Here is a 22,090-nt window from a genome sequence, read left to right as displayed (position 1 = left end):
TGAGGTTCCAACTTTTTTGTTGCACGTATATTTTTGGAACAAACGTATCCACTAAATGGATCTGCACACCTGATTTGACCTGAAATTCAACCACCGTCATTTTCTTAGGTGATACAGAGGAAAGTTTCTTTTTTCAGTTTCAGATAATTTAAGAAATGAAATAAACCAGTAATAAAAAAATTAAATCTGTCACATTGGTTCAATTCAGACACCCTGGACTCCCACTAATCCACCATCAGCAGCCCTGCATCCTTCCATAGAGACTTTGGCCCTTTTGGTGTGGGTGCAATAAATAGATATTTGATTGTAACACAGAGTCAGGTGGCAGGCTTTATCATAGCTCAGCTAACCTGCTCTCTAAAGGAAATAAATCTCATGAGGAATTCCTTCAAAAATGAGGGTTGCCATTCCAGCAGCGATGTGGTGTGAAATCACACTTCAAGGCTATATGACAAACAAAATGGCCATACAAAGAAAGCATGAAATGTTTATGAGCAATCAGTTAGGGAGAGATGGAGCAGCTGGGGTTATAGGAATTAATGAAAGGTAGAAAGAGAGAGTTTTTTCTCAGTTGATTTGCCTGGTTACTTTAATCAGACATTCGATACTTATTTATATTTATGGTTAAACTTATGGACTACATTTTTAAGCTGAAAATATCTTCTGTGACATCTGTTTTATTGTGAAATATAGCAGGATCTCCTGTACTGAGTGCTATTTTAGCATTTTATCATAATATACTGTAATATGTATTGTGGACTGGATAGCAGTAAATCCAGAGACTTCATTGTGTAATATATTGGCAACATACCAGCTGCCTATCAGATGTTTATTTGTATAACAACCCTGGACAGATCTGCTTAAGAAACATCTGGTACCTTGAAGGCGTTAACCCTGTACGCATAATTCCAATAATGACTTTTAAACAAGTTGTACATGTTCAAAAAGTGCTTGCAATACATAGTGTAAGGATTTATCATACATACACCTTAAATAAGATGTTGTCTGTAGTTAGTGGCAGCCAATCAGTCTAAAAACAGCCATGCCCTGCAAACAAAGAATAGACTATTAATCTAGCAATCATAATTTTTTGTCTCATAAATCTTAGGATCTTTTAAAAGATTTTGACTGTCTTACCGCGTCCAACCTCTTCAGCGATGGCTTGTTTGTGAGAGCCCTTACTTGTGCAGCTGAACAATCCTGTCACGTTCAAAAACAGAAAAACTTATTGCCTTTGCCATCAGGAGATCATGACAGTTTGACTGTCTGAAGGACAATGACATTAAAGCCATATGTATGGACAGAATTGAACTTTTTAAGGCTATAGTCTTAAACATTTGATCAGCTGATGAACAGCCGGTTTGAGTTTAAATGCAGTTGTTTATAAATTGCCTAATCTCTCTTTTTCGTCTCTTGTTCCTGTTTCTTCTTTTGACATTTTGAAGCAGTATTTACAACCTGGTTACAGTCCACCAGTGCAAATACTCGTAATGTTTCCCCCAGTCTTAAGATTTTGTTCAGGAGTGTATATCTAAATATTTAAATATTAATTATGAATGTGACTGCAGTACTTCATATGGTTATCATAAAATCATGCTTTATCATGGATCATGCTTACATAAAAAAATAACAAATATCCCCTTTATTCTATGTATAACAAATTTTGTAAGCATACAATTTTTCTATAAGTGGCTGAGAAACACAATATCACTGCAGTGTAAGATATGAGGCGACTGACACTACAGTGGAGATAGGGTCTGATCTCTGCTAAGGAGCATAACGCTGTTGTGAATGGGATGAATGTGTGCTTTGCAATCTCTCGAATGCAACGTTTTATAGAAGAGCTTGAGCAATGTGGCCAAGAAGAATCAGACTATCAGGATTCAGATGTGCAAAGCAGATAGAGACATATTCCAGAATCCAAAATCGGTTCAACCAAGTATTGAAATTATATTGAAATGCTATTAAATGAAATGGAGAAAATACCAATTAAGTCCATTTTACTTCCAAGTTATAGCACAATGTAATATGGAAATATTTTACAGTAACAAAATGAACTGTACAATGTATTATCATACAGCAATATATTCTTCAAAACAGCTTTAGGTGTCTTCAAAATAAGGTTCTATTTTATATTAAATATCTCTTCTACCTGCTGTTACAGATAAATTATATATCCACCCGTATGTTACTTCTGAGGATGTCTGCATTACAGATAAATCACAGACAGAAGGATAAAAGTATCTATGTACAGTATATACCGATTTAGTGCACTCCATTGTAAACCTCAGCTTTGGCTTGTGTTAGTACGCCATGTAGACATCTTGACAGTTGCATCAGGATATTATATCTCAGGTGTAACAGGGCGAGGATAATTGTATTTGTACGAGCTGCTGGATTTCCAATAAGGTTTACTTTTTGATCGTGACATAAAATGTCAGTCAGAATGGGCATGCCAAAACAAGTGCAGGTTCAGTTTTTATTGGAATAGTCCACAGTAAACAAACCAGAGGAGAATGTCGACTCTGAAAGTGACAAATAGTCAGAATGACAGAAAATCATAAAACAGCCGTGAAGTGATACGAGCAAAACTGGTAATTGAAAACTATGGACAAAACAGTGGAATATAAAAAGCTCACCAAAATCAAAGGCTATAACAAGGCTTGTAAATGAGTGTGTGAATTAGAGTTGTTAGGGCGTCAGAGCTTCATGGTTAGTCATGCTGTATGATCTGAAGGTTATTACGGGGTTGACTCCACTCCCCAAAGATTTTGCAACGTCTCCCAAATCTTCTTCCCTTTACTACTGAATCATAGTACTGTACGAGTACAACTTCTTCTGCACTGAACATCCTTTAGTCATGTAATCCACAATTACTGTAAACACCTTACAGCACTACCTATGCTGAAGCTGCTAGCATGTTAATACTGCATCGTATACAACTAAATGCGACACACTGCACATTGCTGTTCAAGTTGGATTTGTTGCTTGTTTATGCAGAAATTTTCTTTTTCATCTTTTAAGGTCAATGAATTAAATACTGACTGAATAAAATGACTACTGAGAGCTCTAAATATCGTGGAAAAGGTGATTCCGTAAAGTATTTTCCTAAGAACAATTAGGGGATTTGATTTTTTATATATACACACAACACACATTAATAAAATTTCAAAATAAATTCTCTATCCTTTCGTTTTCGTAGGCTTTAGAATAATTCTGTTATACCGTGATATTATTAGGCGAGGTTATCAACCCATTTCATTTGTTATACCATTTCTTGTAATACCCCTTAGTGTAAAACTTTAACTTATTTAAATGAATGGGTGAGTCTGTGTTTAGATGTGTTTAATTAGAAAGCCAGAGATTGGTCCTGTTAGATTATTGTGTTGTGGAAACTGAACATGGTCATTAGAGATTGCTGAAGTAATGAGCTCAGAAGTTACACTATCTAATGAAATTTGTATGAAAAACTGTTGTTGTTTTTTCTTCAGGATTGTGAAAGCAATAAATAATGTGTGTACTGTGGATAGTTGTGTGCAGTTAGTTACTTAGGTGCTTAAATGTACTTAATGTACTTGTAATTACATAAGATATACTTTTGCAAAGAATCTAACAGCGCAACACCCTCAGCATTTATAGTTGCATGTTTAATTTATGTGTAATTACAGTTATTAATGAGACATTATAAAGTAAGACCCAAACTTTTAACACATTTATTTACATCAAACACATTTATGTAAGATGCTTGTATCCAAAGTGACTTAGAACCGGGGACATGATATAATTGAGTACTTCTGAGTTAAGAGGCTTGCTCAAGGACCCAGCAGTTGCTACTCGCTGTAACTAGGATTTGAATTGCATTTACAAAGCCCCCACTGCCATCTCTTAACCAAAAATGCATATGAAGACACGTGTCTCATCCTTTATGCTTCTGACTCCCATTGAGCACCAGAGCTGCGGGTGTTTATACACTATGATGAAGAGTAATTGTGCTGGCAAACACACCCAGTGGGTAATGTTGTGTTGATTGCTGGGAGATAACCAGTGGATTGTGAAGGGCATGAAGTGTCCAGGCACCAGCTGCTTGCTTTTCTTTAATGCTGTATAGTTGGAATAATAAAGACAGGAAAGAGTAATTTCCTACACTAGAAAAATTATGTAAGCATTTCTGTAAGAAACCTTGAAGGAGTTTATCACCATTTTCCCTCCCAAGTTTGAAGGAGTTTGAAGGAGTTTATCACCATTTTTCCTCCCAATTTTAGTTTTTTTTTTTTTTTTGACATTTCCCAACCTAAATCTCTAAATCACATGCCAACTACCAACTGGTAATGAAGAAATAGCTTCCTCTGATAAAAGTGATGATGAACATGCTTCTTTTCCCAACACTGACCGTATGCTAAAAGCTACATTAAAATGTAACTGAACACACACTCAGAGAAACATCTAACATCTCTAACATCCCTCTTTCACATACATCAGTCACTAAAGCCAGCAATTGGTTTTGCTCTCTTGAATATTGCTGGTATTGGGACTTACATTTTCTCCATGACAGCACAAACCCTTTTCTGTTGCAACATTTCCATCATTGTTAGTATGATGAAAGTTTTGATATCAATATTTTAATATTATGTTGACACGACTTTTTTTTTTTTAAATTAATGACTGAAGGAATTGTTTTAAGTAATAAAGCAACACGTATTAACAGACATTTATTTTGTTATGTTAACAAAATACATGAATTAGTGTACATAAAGCAATTTTTATATGAAAAAACATATTACCAAAAATATGATTAAAACACATTCCTAAATGTCACCAGGTCTAAAAATTGGAGCGTGTTATAGCCTCACTTCATTTGATTTATCAGGTTGTTGTCATATCCGTTATTGTGAGCTTAATTTTACCTAGAGTTGGGCTAAATAGAGATCTGTTAAAGCATGTTTTCTACTTGGCTTATTTCTTTTAGTACTAAAAAATATCTTTATTTTTTTATTTTCACCAGTGTTCTCCAGAATATTTCTTTAATAGTAGGAAAACGTGCTTAACATGGCAGAAAAGCAGGTAGTATACATTGGCAGCTTTAGAAGAACTTAAACTGTAATATTAACAGTAGTATCTGTAGTCATTTCTCTTCATGGTGTATATATGCTCCAACATGTGCATGATGTACAAAGAAGAAAGCCATAGGCGGCTGTATGATGGCAGAATCTATTGCAAATAAAGTGCCATGCTTCAGAGACTTTGATGGAAGTCATTATAATGCATGCACATGACCAGAAAAAGCTACTGAGGTGATTCTCACAGACTCTGGCAGTTAGAAGGGGTAAAATAGAATGTTTGATGATCTTTATGCCAATTCAGCACCCTGTTGCAGCAAAGAAAAGAAAGCAAAACTGATGAGCAGACAGGAAAGTGAGCAGAACATTAAATATGGATTCACTTTTCCTGTTTTCTGTGCAAAGAAACTGTCCATCCATGCCATGGTTCCCAGTAAACTTATACATCACCTCATGACAAAAATGTTCCTCGATCAGAAGAACTCCTATTGTTGTACACTTGAAACAAGCAGGAAAATCAGGTAAGGAAATAGTGCCAAGTTGTCTGAACAAGCTCACTGAGCTAGCAACTGACTTGCCGTACACAGCGTTGAGATGCTGAATTAAAAATGGCTTGAGTCTCTCATGCAGACAATACAAGTTTGAGATATATCAGTGATATATCTGTACAAACTGTGAGTGTTATTCTGGGAAGAAAGCAACATATGGAAGGTTTGTACTACTGCTTGATGAGTTAATGGAAATCTTTCTGCAAAAGCATACTAAATATTCTTAGATTGAAATATATGATTAATGATTCTGATGCTAATTTGTTGTATGATGCTGTATTTTTATTATTTCTGAAAAATTCCTGGGTCATTACATGCTGATACAATAGTATTTAAAACAAAACATTTCGATGTTATTATTTACAATGTATATAGGAAAGAGCAAACGTTTTTCAGATTAATGAAGAATCTGGCAACCCATAGACTCTAAGTTAATAAAATATGACACTGATGTAGGTTTAATCAATGGTTAAACCTACTGGCACTACAATCAACAGGTCATCAAATGGCATTGTGGATAACGTAGAAAACAGTTAAACAAAGTGAAAATATTTTTTTATATCTTTTAATTTAAAATAAAACTTTCTTATACACTGGAAAGCGTATGTATTGTTAACTTTGTAAAGAGAAGACTGATAACGATGCCTATTTGCCACACTGTGAGGAGTGGGGATGCTGCTTACACGGGTCTGATGGCTCTCAGATGGAAATCTTGTTGTGTCTTTATAAACTGATGGAAGAATTAAACCATTTTCTGACTAGAGATATGGCAATGCAAAGCTACTTACGATGAGGAACATCTTACTAGCAGTGGCAAACTGCAATCTGCAAACGGCAAAATTGCTGTATAGTAATACTGAAATATTAAAGATTAAACTAAATAAGTTAAAGGTCTTATACTGTAGATGTCGCCCTAATATTCATCCTATTATCTATCATTATTAAGCAATAAAGTGTCAGTGTTCCTGAGATTTAGGAGTAAATTAATACAGAGTCAAATGAATCACTGGAAGAGTAGAAGTCAGTTTACTGAATAAAGTCTTTGTGCTTGTTGAGGACTGCTCACCTGTTTTTATTGTTCACCCACATATAGCAATTCCTTTAAAAGCCAAACATTTCAAAATGGCAAAACACAGATGTTGATCTATTTTGAGAAGGCACTGTAATTGCTTAATGGTTTATAAGAGAAGGCTTCTTGATCTCATTTTGATGCATAATTAACCTTGTTAGTTAGAGATTTCCCTTGGCTGGAAAGGGACAAAATACCTGAAATATAGGTTACCTTTTGACTGTACCTACTTCCACTTTTCTCTCTCGCACATGTCAAATGGACTTTAGGTTCTTTTTTTAACACCCTTCTCCTTTTGGTCCATCCGTTCAAAGCTTACCTCTACTCCTTCTCTTCACCTCTTTGTTTTGGTCTCTTGCTTGTCTGCCATGGGAGTCATGGATGATTGATGACCCAGCCATCTAGCTTAAGTTAGCCAGCTGAACGATTGAGACAGTTTTGATAGAAGAGTCCAGCTGAGCTGGCAACCGAGACACTCTCTAATGACACTTGTTCTCTGAATATGTGTGTGTGCGTGTGTGTGTGTGTGCATGTGCATGTGCGTGTGTGTGTGCGCGTGTGTGTGTGTGTGTGCGCATGTGTGTGTGTGTGTGCATGTGTGTGTGTGTGGTAAGTTATGTGTCAGTACAGACTAAAGTATTTATAAATAGAAGCACTGTAGCCAGAGTCCAAATTGAAGGGTAAGGACATCTGGATTACCTTGTGATCACTCTCTCTCTCTCTCTCTCTCTCTCTCTCTTTCTCTCTCTCTCTCTCTCTCTCTCTCTCTCTCTCTTTCTCTCTCTGGAGAACTAACGAACGTGTGAAGCCATTTTTGGCTGGTTCTTGGTCCCTGCTTCCTTCAGGGATCATGACATGAGGCAGACTCACATCTCTGACTGCCAGGCCAGGTGAGCATCCTCTCTCTCTCACTTGCTTTCCTTTTATAGTCACCATTTCTCTCGCCAAAGCCATGCCATATGGACAGCCGTTTGTTCTGATCTCAACTCACAGACCCGTTTAAAATCAAAACCACAGGGTCACACCATGTGTGTAAGTTTGTGTGTGTATGACATAAGGGAAAGAGGGGGAACGAAGACTCCGCTGAGCTCTAGTTTTTCAGGTGAGAAGTCTGTGTATGAGATGGCTGGAAAAGCAGAACAGGTCCTGTGGCTCTGAACCGCAAAGGATCTGCTGTCACATTCTGGGCTTGCTGTTAGATTGCTTCTGAAAAATAGGTTTGGGCTTTGTGCAAATGCACCCTGTCTCTTACCAATTCCTGCATTTGACTCGCACCCTCGGGCGCTGCAGGTTCTGCTGGTAAGTTGGTCACAGGTGAATAAAAATATACATCATCCTGGCAGAGTTGGGTTAAATAATGGCCAAAAGGAGAATTGTGCACATTAGATAATATTTATAATGCAAGTTTGAATCAGATTTGGACCTTTTAATTTTTTGTGTATGTGTATATATATATATATATTACAAAATTATAATCATATTAATATCAAATATCTAAAAGACAAAGATTTAAGACTCTGGTGGTATTTCTGACATTTCGTTTATTAGAGTAATCACTCCTCTATCTCACCATGCTGAGTTTTCCTCATGAGTCTGATCTCCTGCTCCTCTGATGGAAGAGAATTCAGCCTAGAAGAATCGTAAAGACTGTAACCCTTGCCAAAGTGCTTGTTAATATTCCCATCTGGAGATCCTTTTAACGCATGATGAATGAATCTGAAACACATAGCTGACGGTGTACATTAGCTAACATTCATCAGGGTCTCGAGCAGTCCTGTACTGTGGTAAAAGAACAAACTCCGAGGTAGTTAAACCCACCACACATACTAAATCCACTTGCTATTAACATATATACTTTATTTAAAAGGGGCTTTAAAAAAGATGGTAAATGATTCCAGAGTGTTTTCATTTGCAAAGCTTAAGACATTTTAAACTTCGATTGATGAATATGAAGACTGGCTGTATTATTGCAGATTCATGAGAATTCACATTAAAACTTTAAAGCTATGATCATTCTGAATGTATAATAAAGTACGCATTTAGCAGAATTAGCCTTTGTATGACTTCATTACTGTAATGGAATGAAATCCAATACAATTTGCTCTTACCCATATACAATAACACATGCAATCAATGCCATTTTCAGCTTCAACATATTGAAGCATATTCAGAGCTGAGTCACACTTTTTATATACAGAAAACAAGCTGGCCTCAGAGCTTCTGTGCAGATACAGTATATATAAAAAAAGACTTACACGTACAGAGTGCCAATGCTTTTTCTGTCAAATAAAATGCCTATTGTGTAAGAATGCTACCACAGACAAGGCTCTGGCTGAAGTGCCTCCTGTGCTGATATGAAGCAGCTTTCACACCAAGCATTATTTTTCTACAGAAATAGCACTGGTCAGGCTGTATACTGTATGTGGACATGAAAAAAAGTGGCTCATGCAATGCACAGAGTGTAACCATGACAACTCTAATCCTAACTAGTATGGGCTCGCTAGCCAGTATTAATTTTGGGGGAAAAAAGAAAGACTTCTTCTTCTTCTTCTTCTTCTTCTTCTTCTTCTTCTTCTTCTTCTTCTTCTTCTTCTTCTTCTTCTTCTTCTTCTTCTTGCTAGTGCTGCTACTACTACTAGGCTACTACTAATAATAATAATAATAATAATAATAATCTTGTTCATTTATTTGCTTGGTTGGTTATCAACAACTCCAAATAGCGATTTAAAAGCTTGATAAAACTGCCTATGCATTTTATGGTTTTATGACCTCAGTTAAGTATCTCATGGCTTGTGTCAGTGAACAGAACATTACATTAATAAATATATATTTTTCATGGGGTGTCTAGTCACTTGCTGAAACACTGGATGTAGCGTTGCCTCCTCTACTGAAGCTTCATAGTTTCTGCCACTTTACCACAAGTTCATTATGCAAAATTAGCAAATGATTAGTAATATTAAAATAATAATACATTTTTAAACAGTAAATAAGGACAAAAAACTAGAACAGAGTTTGTATATTTGGGATGCAGCTAGAGCAGAGATAGATACTGGAACAGCTTCTTTTACCAAGTTCTGCAATGAACACCAAAACACTGTCCAGAGAATGGAGCAAATATTTCTCACCATGGACAACGGACACTTAACCAATTTTAGAACATTGTAGCTTTTTGATAATGTTAAAATGTCTGTATTGTTAATATTATCCATGTACTTGGCTGTCTTTTTCCTCATGTCCTTTTTCCTCTAAATTACATTTCCTCATTGTGTTGCATGTCTGGCTCTTGACAGAAGAAAGCCTCCTTTAGTGCATGCTTGGAGTGACTAGCTGATGAGCTAACAAGTCAAGAGAAGCCAGAGTTTTTAGAAATTGTTCTCTCTGCTTCACTGAAATGACTTAATCAGGGAAAGTCGTTTCTCTTGTTAACGTGCCAGCATTTCAGGTGAGAACAGAGAAGCAAGAGTAAAAAGTCAATGCTGTCATGTTGTTTTTTGTGAAGAACAGCAGATTGCATGCAGAAAAAAAAAAAAAATCACTGTCACACTAGTTTACCTGCACTGAACTCCTTCTTCAACTTCATCTTACAGCTGCCTTTGGCACAAGCAATAAGCACATTACTGTAATTACTACTTCACACAGAAGTCACATGAACACGAATAAGGTTTGCCTGGCTAATAAAGTCAGTGGCTGATAGACGAGGCATCGAATAGGAAAGAGCAAGGAAACGTGAAAAAGTAATTCACTATCCTTATGTTTTAAAGTAAATTTCTTGTTCATCCGGTGAATATTAACTCCATCTGTGTAGTATGTTCACTGAAGTAGGAGTTACACAACATTTTTGTTTGGTCAGTCAACCAGCAACTAAAAAAAGTAATAGTCTTTTCTTTAATAAAGCAAAAACTTTAGTTAAAAGCTGTTTTATTAGTACAATCAAATAACATCCATGAACACATCAAACTGCACTTCTATACACAGGATAGAAATTCTATTTCCAGGTTCAATGTTAATAAAATTTGTGCACAGAATGCAAATAATTTTGTTATACTGTACAGTATTTCATCGTTCAGTATTGGGAGCATGGAGGCTTAATGGTTAGCACGTTTGAATCATAACTCTGGGGTTGGGTTAAGGATTCCCACCTCCACTATGCATGCATGGAGTTTCCATGATCTCCATGTGCTTTGGGGGTTTCCTCCAGGTCCTCCCTATCCAAAGATATTGGCATCTCTTAAAAGTTTGAATTGTGCCCTGCTTTGTGCCCAGAGTCTCTGGGGATACGCTCCAGGCTACACTAGGTTGACGACCTAGTGAGTCTGGATCAGCTGAAATCAATGATTTTGAAAGTGAGAGTGCACAGCATGGAAACTCGCATCCATGAACAGAGCTCTCCTTATAGCTCACAGTCTGTGATTAGATGGAGGTTGTGATGTCTACAACAGAATCATTGAAGTTTTTTAAGGTGACAATAACCTGCAATATTCAGCTCAAGTCTGGATGTGAGCTGGGATTCACAACTGCTCGACTTTACTGTGGCTTGAGTACGAGTTGAGAGACATGTTAAACCCTCATCACAGAAGTTGCTCTTTTTCCCAGCGCATAGTACAAGGATTTTATTGAATATTGTTTAGTTTTAAATGAGAAAAAGAGCCAAAGGAAAACCACAGCCACAATAGCTTGTGTGGTTGGTCGGAATTCCATTGGGAATGAGCAGGAGCGAGAATTAAATAAAAACCACACACCAAAAAAAAAAAACACACAAAAAAAACCAGTTAAAAGCACACTTCTTGCCTTATTAATTATTAAAAAAAAAAAATTCCCAGCATAGTCTTACACAATGTGTCACTGACTATACAGTTGACTTCATATATTCTGAAATATTAGGGAAAAATACCAAAGTAAATTCAGCCTGCTTTTTTACAGCACACCATCTGCCAGCATTTCTGTACTGTTTTTTATTTATTTTTTTCATCACCCCAATTAATTGATAACTCCCTATATTTAATAAATGTATTAATGCAACATCTACAATAAATTACAAGTTTTACTCCTGCAACGAAAATAGTTCACACTGATTGCATGACTGTTGCATAGAGAGAGTTTTACAGCTTTGTTTACTATATTCTTTTAAATGGCTTAATGCTTTTATTATCTTCCCATTTAAAAGACCCTTCTGATTAATTATTTATAAGATAATTTAGCATTATGCGCTGTGCAGTCAGCATTTTCCACGTAAACGTTTCAAACGCATTTTATTATGAAGAACGCCTAGCTTTGTTCTCCTTCCATATTGCACTCTCTGGAGTTATAAACTTTCACTACCTTCATTCTCTGCCAGACAAAAACAAAACACTTTGCTTCAGCCTTCTTCTCATCCATGTAACGATCTTCAGATTCTACTTTATCATTAATGGCCTAGTGGATGTAAAGGATTGCCTTATTTCTTCTCCAAAATACTGAACTAGCAGAGTAAACTCTGCAGCATTGTTTGGGCTGATGTAACTACAAAGCCGTGCTGGTGGCTGTTAGATTAATCCTCTTTGTCAGGGCAGTGCCTCAGCGTGGGGCATAATGCCCTTCTAAGGCTGGGTTTGCTGTGTAGCTGGTGCTTTTCTTGCTGTGAGTTCCTGCCTGTGTTTATGCAGTGAAATGCCATCCGTCGACCATAGAAGCCCACCAACTGCTCGCAGATGCCAAGCTATGATGTCTCATAAAAAGCAGTACAAGCTAAGTCACTTATCTGCTTAATAATTGATCTAAAAAAAGCTTGTAAGTCATATAGAAATGACAATAACTCCCAGCTTAGGCTCTGCAGTGGTGAAAGAAGAAGCATTAAGTAAAAGATCAGGGTTGTGAAGAACATCATACAGAGTGTGTGCCACTATATTTATATGCCAATACTTTGAGTGAGATTTGGTGTGTTCAGGAAATGTCATTGCAAAATACATTACTACCTACATTTAACATAGGATATTTAGTATGCATTAGTCTTTCACATATTTTTGCTCCATATGTGGATTTTAGACAATTATTTTTTTCCTTTTCAAAGGAAGTATATTTGATTATATTCTTGTACAGTATATTTTTCCTGAAGTACTCTTAAACATATTAGATCGAAAGACCTGGAACAATTTTACAATATTTCTAACAAACCAATTTTGTCCCAACAAATGAAATGTATTTTGCTACATTTTTTTTTGTTATACCTCAGGTATATTCACATGGTTTGTGCTTCCTTCTTCTGTTTGTAAGATTATGAGAAAGCACGGAGGTGACAGTATAGTTGTAACATCTTTCATAATCATACGGAATCCTGTTATACAGGCTGTTAAGTGCAGCAAAAGGTGACAGCACTGAGGAAAAAAAAAGACATGAACTCTGAATCCTTCTCACACAATAATAAAGTGCATCAAATGAAGAGAGCATAATGATGTTATCCTTTTTCTTTATTCGTAGAATTATGAGTGTGCTATTCTAACCATAATGCCTGTCATACCATTGTAACCATGGTTACTATATATATATATATATATATATATATATATATATATATATATATATATATATATATATATATATATAGTATATATAGTATATATATATATATATATATAGTATAAAAAGAAAAAAGAAAAAAAAATGGAAACAACGGAAACAAACCAAAATGAAAAAGATATAATGTATTTAGGAGCTCTGCATCATCAATCAATTACAACGCATCTTCAGATGGGTAATTGTTCTTCATGCTTCTCTGCATATGTGCAATGGACAGCCAATGAAATCCATGTGGCTAATGCAAAACCAAATCTGTTTTTAATTACTTAATATTTTTCAAGTGCCTGTAAGTGTATTACATAGAGTAATGTCTGTGTGGTGGTGTAACATTGATTTCCCTGTTGTTCTATAAATGTACATTTTAAAGAACAACGTGTTTTCACAGTGCTGCAATACAATACAATATTACAATTGTGTTTTTTGGGGCAGTATCACATGACTACTCCAGGTTTCCGTGGCATTTTATAGCACTCACTGATGATATTAGTACACTGATATATATCAAGTTTAAGAAACAAACTTATTCAAAGCACAAAGCACTTTTAACAATGGATGTTGTCTTAAAGCAGCTTTACAGAACATAAAAAACATAAGCACAAATACGATAATTAATTGTACCAGTTCTCCTTTACAATTGATGTAAACATAAGAATACTAAGCAAATGAAATGTTCTTTTAGACATGTTATTATATCAGTTGTAAACTGTTTGCTTGAGAAGAAATATGTTCACTAGCAGTATACATTCACTTGCTCATATATTAAACTATACTAGCTTAACCTTATATGGTCAATATTTCATATTTGGATTTTAGTATTTAATTCTAGATTTTTGAACAGAATTGAACTAAAGCCTATATATTAATCTAAGTAAATATATTAAAGTAACCTTGCCATTTATTGTAAATATGTAGACATGCTGATATATGAAAAAGTATATATCATATCTGTGCTTCTCTTCCAGTACACCAGACATCGTAATACATTCAAAATAAGCTTAAGCATATTCAACATTTAGTGTATTTCTCTTCTATTATACTTAGATATGCTAGTGTATTTCAAGTAAGCTTAACAATTAGTGTTATTACTCCTCCATTACTCTTACAAATGCTGGTATATCAAAATCTGCTTGAAAAAATATAACATAAAGAATTCCTTCTTTAATGTATAACAATTAAATGTGATCAGCTATAGGTTTTTAAATGTTTTCATACAGTATATTTTGATATGAATTCCTCAAGACGAATTTGAATATTTAAGTAATAAAATGAAATAAAGTGAAATTTTTATAAGGCCTTCTGGGCTAAAAATAAATAAATAAAAGAACTCTGTTTTTTAACTCACTCTACAGTGATCTAGATTAAAATAATTTTATAATCTGCGCAGATTCATCTTGCTCTTTTCATTGACATGTGACACACGCTTGTAGCAGAGGTACTGTGATGGTGGTTACATCAATACCTGTCACGATAATAGAAACACAAGAATTTCTATTGCATGCGTATGCAAAGTCAGGAGCACTGGTGCCCTCTTTCCTGAGGGACAAAACAGAAACAAAAAGAGTATTATCACCTTCCATTGGAAGCACAAAAATGCAAAGAATTATTTACCCTCACTGGCCAGGCCCCAGGATAGAGAGATTTGCAGTGCAATGCTGATTGTGTGTCCTGAAAGCCTTCAGGGAATCACAGGGGTAACCAGAGAAGGGGAAATAAAATAAAGGAGGGCGGAAATGAAATTGTAGGTAGGATGAGGTGCATACACTTAGGTGCACACAAATGCGCGCTCTCTCTCTCTCTCTCTCTCTCTCTCTCTCTCTCTCTCTCTCTCTCTCTCTCTCTCTCTCTCTCTCTCTCACACTCACACACACACACACACACACACACACACACACACACACACACACACACACACACACACACACACGTTCAGGAAATCCCTTTGTATCATCAATCTCACCCTTCAGAGCAAGACCCCCATGAGTCTCTGCTTCTGTTTCTGGCTCTCTCTCTTTCTCTCTGTACCTAGACAAGGTCTCCAGACGCCTCCCTCCAACCAGGCCACTGAACCGGCCTGCATTAAAACAGCACACTCTAGGATTATATATTGCCGCATAAACCCTGTAATGCAGAACGGAAGGAGTTACAGAAGTAATTGAAATCACACTCTAGCCAATAATGTGAGGATGAGCAGAACATGTAGAACAGCTCCTGAGGAGTGCTGGGCTGCATTTTATCTCTGTTTCCCGTCGGAACGCTTTTGATGTTATGATGCAAGTTTACAATGGGACATGATGCTTCACACTGACTTCTTATTGATTACTGGTTTTATCTCCTTCAAAGCCACCTGACACAGAAACACTCACTCCACGGCCCTTTCTCAGCCCACATCAAAAAAGATACTACACCGCCTTTTGTCTGTTACATCAAAGACGAACAAATTACAACTGACTTTTATTGGAGAAAAAACACAACATCTTGAGAGTTGGTATCGAGCTTCACAGTGTCTGCTATAAAATGGTAGCTGAGGCAGGAGCTCATTACTAATTACTATGACTATATGTTAGTGGTTACCGATCGCAAAAAGCTGTATGAAACAATGCCATGATCAGTTCAGAATTAACACAGGGCATGAGGAATATAAAATAAAGTCTGTTTAAACTAATAAAACCTAATAAAATTTGTATTTCATATGTTTTATTCAGGAACAGAATATTATTTACTGGCACTACAAATTGAAATTTCTTCTTCTTCTTCTTATTGTTTGTTATTAATTGTTTTTTGCTGACATCTACAGATGAATGTTTTTTTTTTGAAACATTAGGTGGCAAAATCGATACCAATTTACTGATACCTATTGTTAAAAAAGACTTTGTCTATCTAAATATGCACACATTTGCATTTAACAAAAACAAATATCGACAGATTTTATGGAATTAAAATTAATTTTAACGTCAATAAAAGACTTTAGATTTGGAATATACCGCAGCCTTTTAAACAGTTAAATATATTTATTATTACTGAATGTTAATTTAAGAATAATGAACATATGGGAACATCCTCTGTAATATGATGTTGCATTATTTCTAAATAGGATAAAATAAAATAAAATAAAATAAAAAAGGTAAAATTTCCTGACTGCAGCTCATCAAGCAAACAAAGATCTGCTGTTGCTGAAAATAAAAATAAAAAAGACTGAAAATGGTTTTAAATATGAAAATGAATTTCCTGGGTTTCCACTCTAGTTAACCATTTTAATATAGATATTATGTTTATAATAGAAACTGATGTAAATTCATATGATAACAACAACTACATTGAAACATACTAGATTTTGGAAACAAGCTTTTCACAGATATTCTACATTACATGATTATAATAAGTGGGTGGAGCTTAAAGTCACATTAAAATTCAAGTTGTCATTAGATTTAAAAGACAAATTGAAACCATTTAATTTAACTGAGCAGTTTAATAAGAATAAGATCAATACAATATCATTAATATGAATAATGAATATAATTTTGGTGGATTATAGCAAAATTAAAAAAACTTCAAAGCTTCATTAGACCCTGGACCCACTTTAATGGGATGCTAAAAATCCTTTTATTCTATAATTAATTAAACATTATTTTCCACAATCAATTGAAGCATTTTCCATCAAAAAAAAAATTCTTAAGTAAACTTCTCTCTTGCAAAAGATCTATCATTCAAACGTCCTTAGTAATTAAGAAGTAATGCAAAGTAATGCAAAGTAATGCAAAGTAAGTCTTTAATAGCATCAGTTGAAAATGTTTTGTTTCTCTGTTTTTTTGTTTTGTTTTTTTGTTTTGTTTTTTATATAAATAATTTAGTTAATAACATGTTAATGCTTTGCAGTTTAGGGGCTTTAAATAATCTTTCGACACTTTTAGCATTGTCCCATTATGTTCTGCCATTCTCATTTCCACTGCAGAGAAAATGGAGTGATAAGCCAAACATTTCTCCATGGACAGAGCACTGCACCGTGTCAGCACAGTCAATATTTACACATGCAGAATTCTCCGCTTACATGTGATGGGATGTTCAGTTATGCCTGACATTTTCAGCCTGCGAGCTTCGAGGAGATAGTGGCAGGTATGTTTCCTGCTCCTCCGTTTCTCTGCATTCCTCTCTATCTCCCTCCACTTCATTTCTTTTTTCTTTCTGCAGCAGAATCCTAAGTGTGTCCTGAGATCCGTAGGCCTGCCTAGAACGTTCTCTCGGTTTCCTATGATTTGTGAGACTCGGTAGGGAAGGGAACAGAACTCCTATAGGTTAAAATCTGCAAACAATGAGTCTTGTGAGCGTGATGGATGAGCTACATCCTCAGCCATTTGTCTGTGCTTTATCTTCCGTCGCTTTATCAATTGTTATCCCAGCTTTGCTTAACACGCATTCCCAGAATGTAGTTCGAGAGAGCGATATAAAGGAAGAGAGAAAGCCAGCGAGAAAGAGGAAGATCAACGCAGGCTTGATGTAGAAGTTGAAGTACGAGGACTCCTGAAAGACTTTCAGGTCCTAATTAAGAGAAGGACTGCTATCTCGTCCTGTGACATTTAACTGGACATTCTTGATAAATGTCACATCCATGGTTGTGCACACAGCAAATGGATGCTTCACCAAGTACTTAATAACCTTTATAAATATTCTCGCCAGGAATCCAGATTCTGTAGTATGTTAGCACTCGGATACATAAAATGCATACCTCATCAACAAGGTGTGTGCATCTGTATATATATATATATGTGTGTGTGTGTGTGTGTGTGTGTGTGTGTGTGTGTGTGTGTGTGTGTGTGTGTGTGAAAGCCTGAACCAAATAAAGATTGCTGATGTGGGGAAGATTTTTACATATCTTTCGTACTTACACAATGTAGCCAAAGCCTCTTTGTGTGGGACGTATTGAGTCGAGATGCTTCCGAGATGCAAAATCCATTATGTTATTCACTTACATATTAAATGAATATTTATATATTTAAGTATATTTTCTATTTTCAGTGTATTGCAAAATAATGTTGCTTGTCTTCTCGTTTATCCCTTTCATGCTTAGTTACCACACTTATAAATGGTAAATTTAAGGAGTCTATATAAGATCAAAATCACATTTAAATCAATTTAAATGTTTACTGTATTTGAACACAAATCATTATGGTAATTTATGTTGCTCTCTAGACTTTGCCATTGTCAGTGATTCATGTCTCTGGTATAGCTCTATAAATCTTCTACACAAAATCCCAAATGTAATTCCAGACAACACTGATCATTTTGATGGGGGAAAAAACTTCAAATGAACTTAAATAGGGTATCTTTTACATAGTAAGTTTAAAGTACTTACATTTTACATTTGCATGTCAAGAATATTGCTACATTATTTTCAAAATGACATTATATTTTAATTACTTTTACATTGTGTTTGTACACATACATAGACTTTTATTCTTAATGAGTGATATTTAGAAGAAAGTCCTAATGAATAATAAATCCAATTAAATTTTAATATACTGTCGCTAGGTGATGTCCGATAGTTCTATATGTTTAGTGAAGTCCAATAAGAAATAGCGAACATAGAAACAATGCTCAGAACTGTACACTTGGGGCCCTGTGATGCAGCATGAGAAGCACTTCATAAAGATGAGGACTGCTGGCTTCATACAGTATGTCTCTGAGGAAGCACATATTTGCCTTCACCATCCTTTTTACGTTATAGAGGGAGGACTGGTAACTGGGTGGGAGCTGGCAGGTGACTACATTGTGGAAACCCTTTATGGAGGAAAAAAGTGAATAGAACAAAAATAAATAATGAATGCACATGGAAAATAGGAAACATAAATAGATTTGAAATGTGGGAGTTGGTGTATATACAGTAGTGTGGTCCAAAAGTCTCTGAGTACTAGTCAAATTTAAAACAACAATTTTATTACAAATTGAGTAAAAAAGTAGGATTTTTAATGTTTTGTAGTATTTAATTTTGTATAAAAACGAACGATCCGTTTCAGAACAAATCGATCGGCTTGCAGTCTGAACACTTTTATAAAAATCTGACCTTTTGTGCAAAGCAGTTAACAGTCAATAACAGTCGCATTTGCTTCTATTGAAATAGGGATGTAGAAAACCTTGAATATTAAATAACCATCAAGATAACTAAAAATATTGATCATTTGCATTTTTGTTTTAAATATTTCAAAATTCAAAAATGTTTTAATAACCATTATTAAAACAAATGTTTTACCACATTTTCACTGTCATGTCAGTAAACATCTGTGTGTAAGTGATATAACACCCTGACTGGATTGTGTAGTGGCTTTTAGGTCTGAAGTGAATCCACTTTTTAGGGTCCTGGGTCTGATGGGACAATTAGCAGTATATGTATTCATTTTCCTATGACCACCAACACAGTTCTGCAAATCTGTGAGGGCAATAATAATTCACAGGAAATAGCTGGACTATGATTAGATAGTTAGATATTTCACCAACTCATCTATGACTAACAAGGTATGTAAGGTGTGTGCTTAATTAGTCTGTGCTGGCTGCAACGATCTCAGTATTATACTAGACAGTTTAAAGTAAAAATATGAAATCTTATTTCAAAACATGCTTAAAATTTCTTTAACACTTGCAGCACAGCTGGTGATGTCATGTCATATAGTGTGTAGGTTTTTACACTGGTAAATACATGACATGTGGAATCCATAAAGACAGATAAAACATGTAGACATATAGGACCTGTTACCTGTTACAGACAACATAAATCATCACCAGTCATCAATGTGCCCATATCTCTTTACAATTGATAACAAATACACTAACACCCCCTGGGTACATTTTAGATTTGCGGCTTGTGTCAAAACAACAGCAAATTCTTTATTTTCCTTTTTTCACCAGAAACATTTAACTTAAACTTTATCATTTTGATGCAATATCGCTTAACTTTTAAGGTTATTTTGATGTCTGCTCATTAAACAAAGCTTGATAAAGCTTTACTCTGTTGAGAAATAAAAGAGTGTTTGTTTTTATAAATGTGCTCTGAAATGTATTATTATGGATATAAAAATCATAATAATTTATATATAAAAATATATATATAAATTATTATAATTATATACTTATTGAGCTATCATTTATCGTCTTTCTGTCGTCAAGCTGATTTTTTTCAACACAAAATGTTCATTAGTTGTGACACTTTAGCAGGTTCTGGAAAATTTCTAGGAATGTACACGGCTAAAACCACCACTGTCTCAAATGGAAGCGGCGTGATATTTGACACAAGACTAAAACGTGAGATGCTAATCACGGGTGTTGTGTGATGATAACTCAATAGAAACCTCACACTTTTACAATTAGTACATATTTCAAGTGTTCCTGCACTGTTCTCTTCTGCCTCACCTCATATAAATATATTTATTTATATGGTCTTTTGCAGGAAAAGCCTTTGATATGCAGAGATCTGGGATATGCATTTTAGATTTATGCGTTTTTCTAAAAAAAAAAAGATGTTTATCTGATTAAACTGAGAATCTAAAAATACACTGGTGGGTTTTGAGGCTCTTTTATCTCACACTGTGCACTGCTCTCACTGGACCTGGCTCCTGAGTAATTACTCTGCATGCGTCTATGTGTGTTAGAGCATGTTTCAAGTCGCCTTGTCCTGTACTGCTGCACGGTGGCTAATTGCCTCTCCTGAGGAATAATTATGTGACAAAAGTGAATGTAATGGTGCTTTAGCTATGCACACGATCACCACAAAATGTATACTTCATCTTGCACTGGGTCTTCAATGAACTATTGTTCTCAAATATATTATTTATTGTACTGAAGTCTATCTGCATTTGTGTATAGTGTGTATAATAAATGTATGTTTGACAGCCAGGGAAAACTATTCACATGATAAATTGTTGATATTTACTATTTTATTGTACTGAATTATGTCTCTTGAATTTTGAATTTATAGCATTTTGACTTCTGGTTATCGCCAAAGCTGAAAAGGTTGAAGACTGCATGCAAAGATTTAATTTAAATTCCACTATTACACAAAAATGTATTAATTTGCTAAAAAAAAATATAATTAAAAAAATATTTTATTTAAATGTATTTATATTTTACATTAATTTTATTTGCATTTACTTTAATATATAAATATATATTAAAAAAGAAAGAAAGAAATAAAGAATACAAAAGGAAAAAAAGGAAACTTATGTACATAGTTGTTACAATAATAACACACTTTATAAAGTCCAACAGATGAACACATTCTGCTGGTTTTATGCCACTCTTCCTTGCAAAAATGCTCCAGATTTATTGAATTGTAAGGGGATCTCCTGTGCACAGCCCTTTCTGAGGCTTCCTACAGGTTTTCAATAGGATTTAGCTCTGGGTTCTGACTAGGGCCATTCCTAAACATTGATTTTCCTGTTCTAAAGCCATTCCTTTGTTGACTTGGATTTATGCTTTGGATCTTTGTCATGCTGGAAGCTGAAATTTTTCTTCATGTTCAGCTGTCTAATAGAGGCCTGCAGATTTTGTGCTAAAATAAATTGGAATTTGGAGCTATCCATGATTCCCTTTATCTTGAACAGTGCCCTGGTTGCAGCTGAAGAGAAGCAGCCCCATAGCATCGTGCTGCCACCACCATGCTTCACCATGGGTATGGTGATCTTTGAGTTATCATCTCATTGTTTTTGAGCCAAACATATATTTTAGAATTATCCCCAGAAAGTGCTATTTTGGTCTCATCTGACCATAACACATTTTGCCACATGCTTTGGCCGATTTTGGGAACGATTCAGTGATTTTTGTGATGACCACCATAATCCAGAAATATGAAGAACATAGGAGATTATTGGTCACATGCAGAG

At 35.2% G+C, this 22,090-nt stretch overlaps 1 long non-coding RNA gene across 2 annotated transcripts in view; it reads left to right on the top strand.

Annotated features, from left to right (window-relative positions):
• The window catches only part of LOC113645929, a 128,992-nt gene that overhangs the window by 64,762 nt on the left and 42,140 nt on the right, over window positions 1-22,090 (top strand). The window contains exon 2 of one of the 2 annotated variants that reach the window (XR_003441330.2): window positions 17,176-17,336. The exons of the other annotated variant lie outside the window; for it this stretch is intronic. This is a non-coding gene — a long non-coding RNA (uncharacterized LOC113645929). The remainder of the gene's footprint in view (window positions 1-17,175; window positions 17,337-22,090) is intronic. 2 annotated transcript variants of the gene reach the window in all.

The sequence above is a fragment of the Tachysurus fulvidraco genome, chromosome 19, assembly GCF_022655615.1.
Source record: "Tachysurus fulvidraco isolate hzauxx_2018 chromosome 19, HZAU_PFXX_2.0, whole genome shotgun sequence".
Classification (NCBI taxonomy): Eukaryota; Metazoa; Chordata; class Actinopteri; order Siluriformes; family Bagridae; genus Tachysurus; species Tachysurus fulvidraco.
This window is presented reverse-complemented; position numbering and strand designations above follow the sequence as displayed.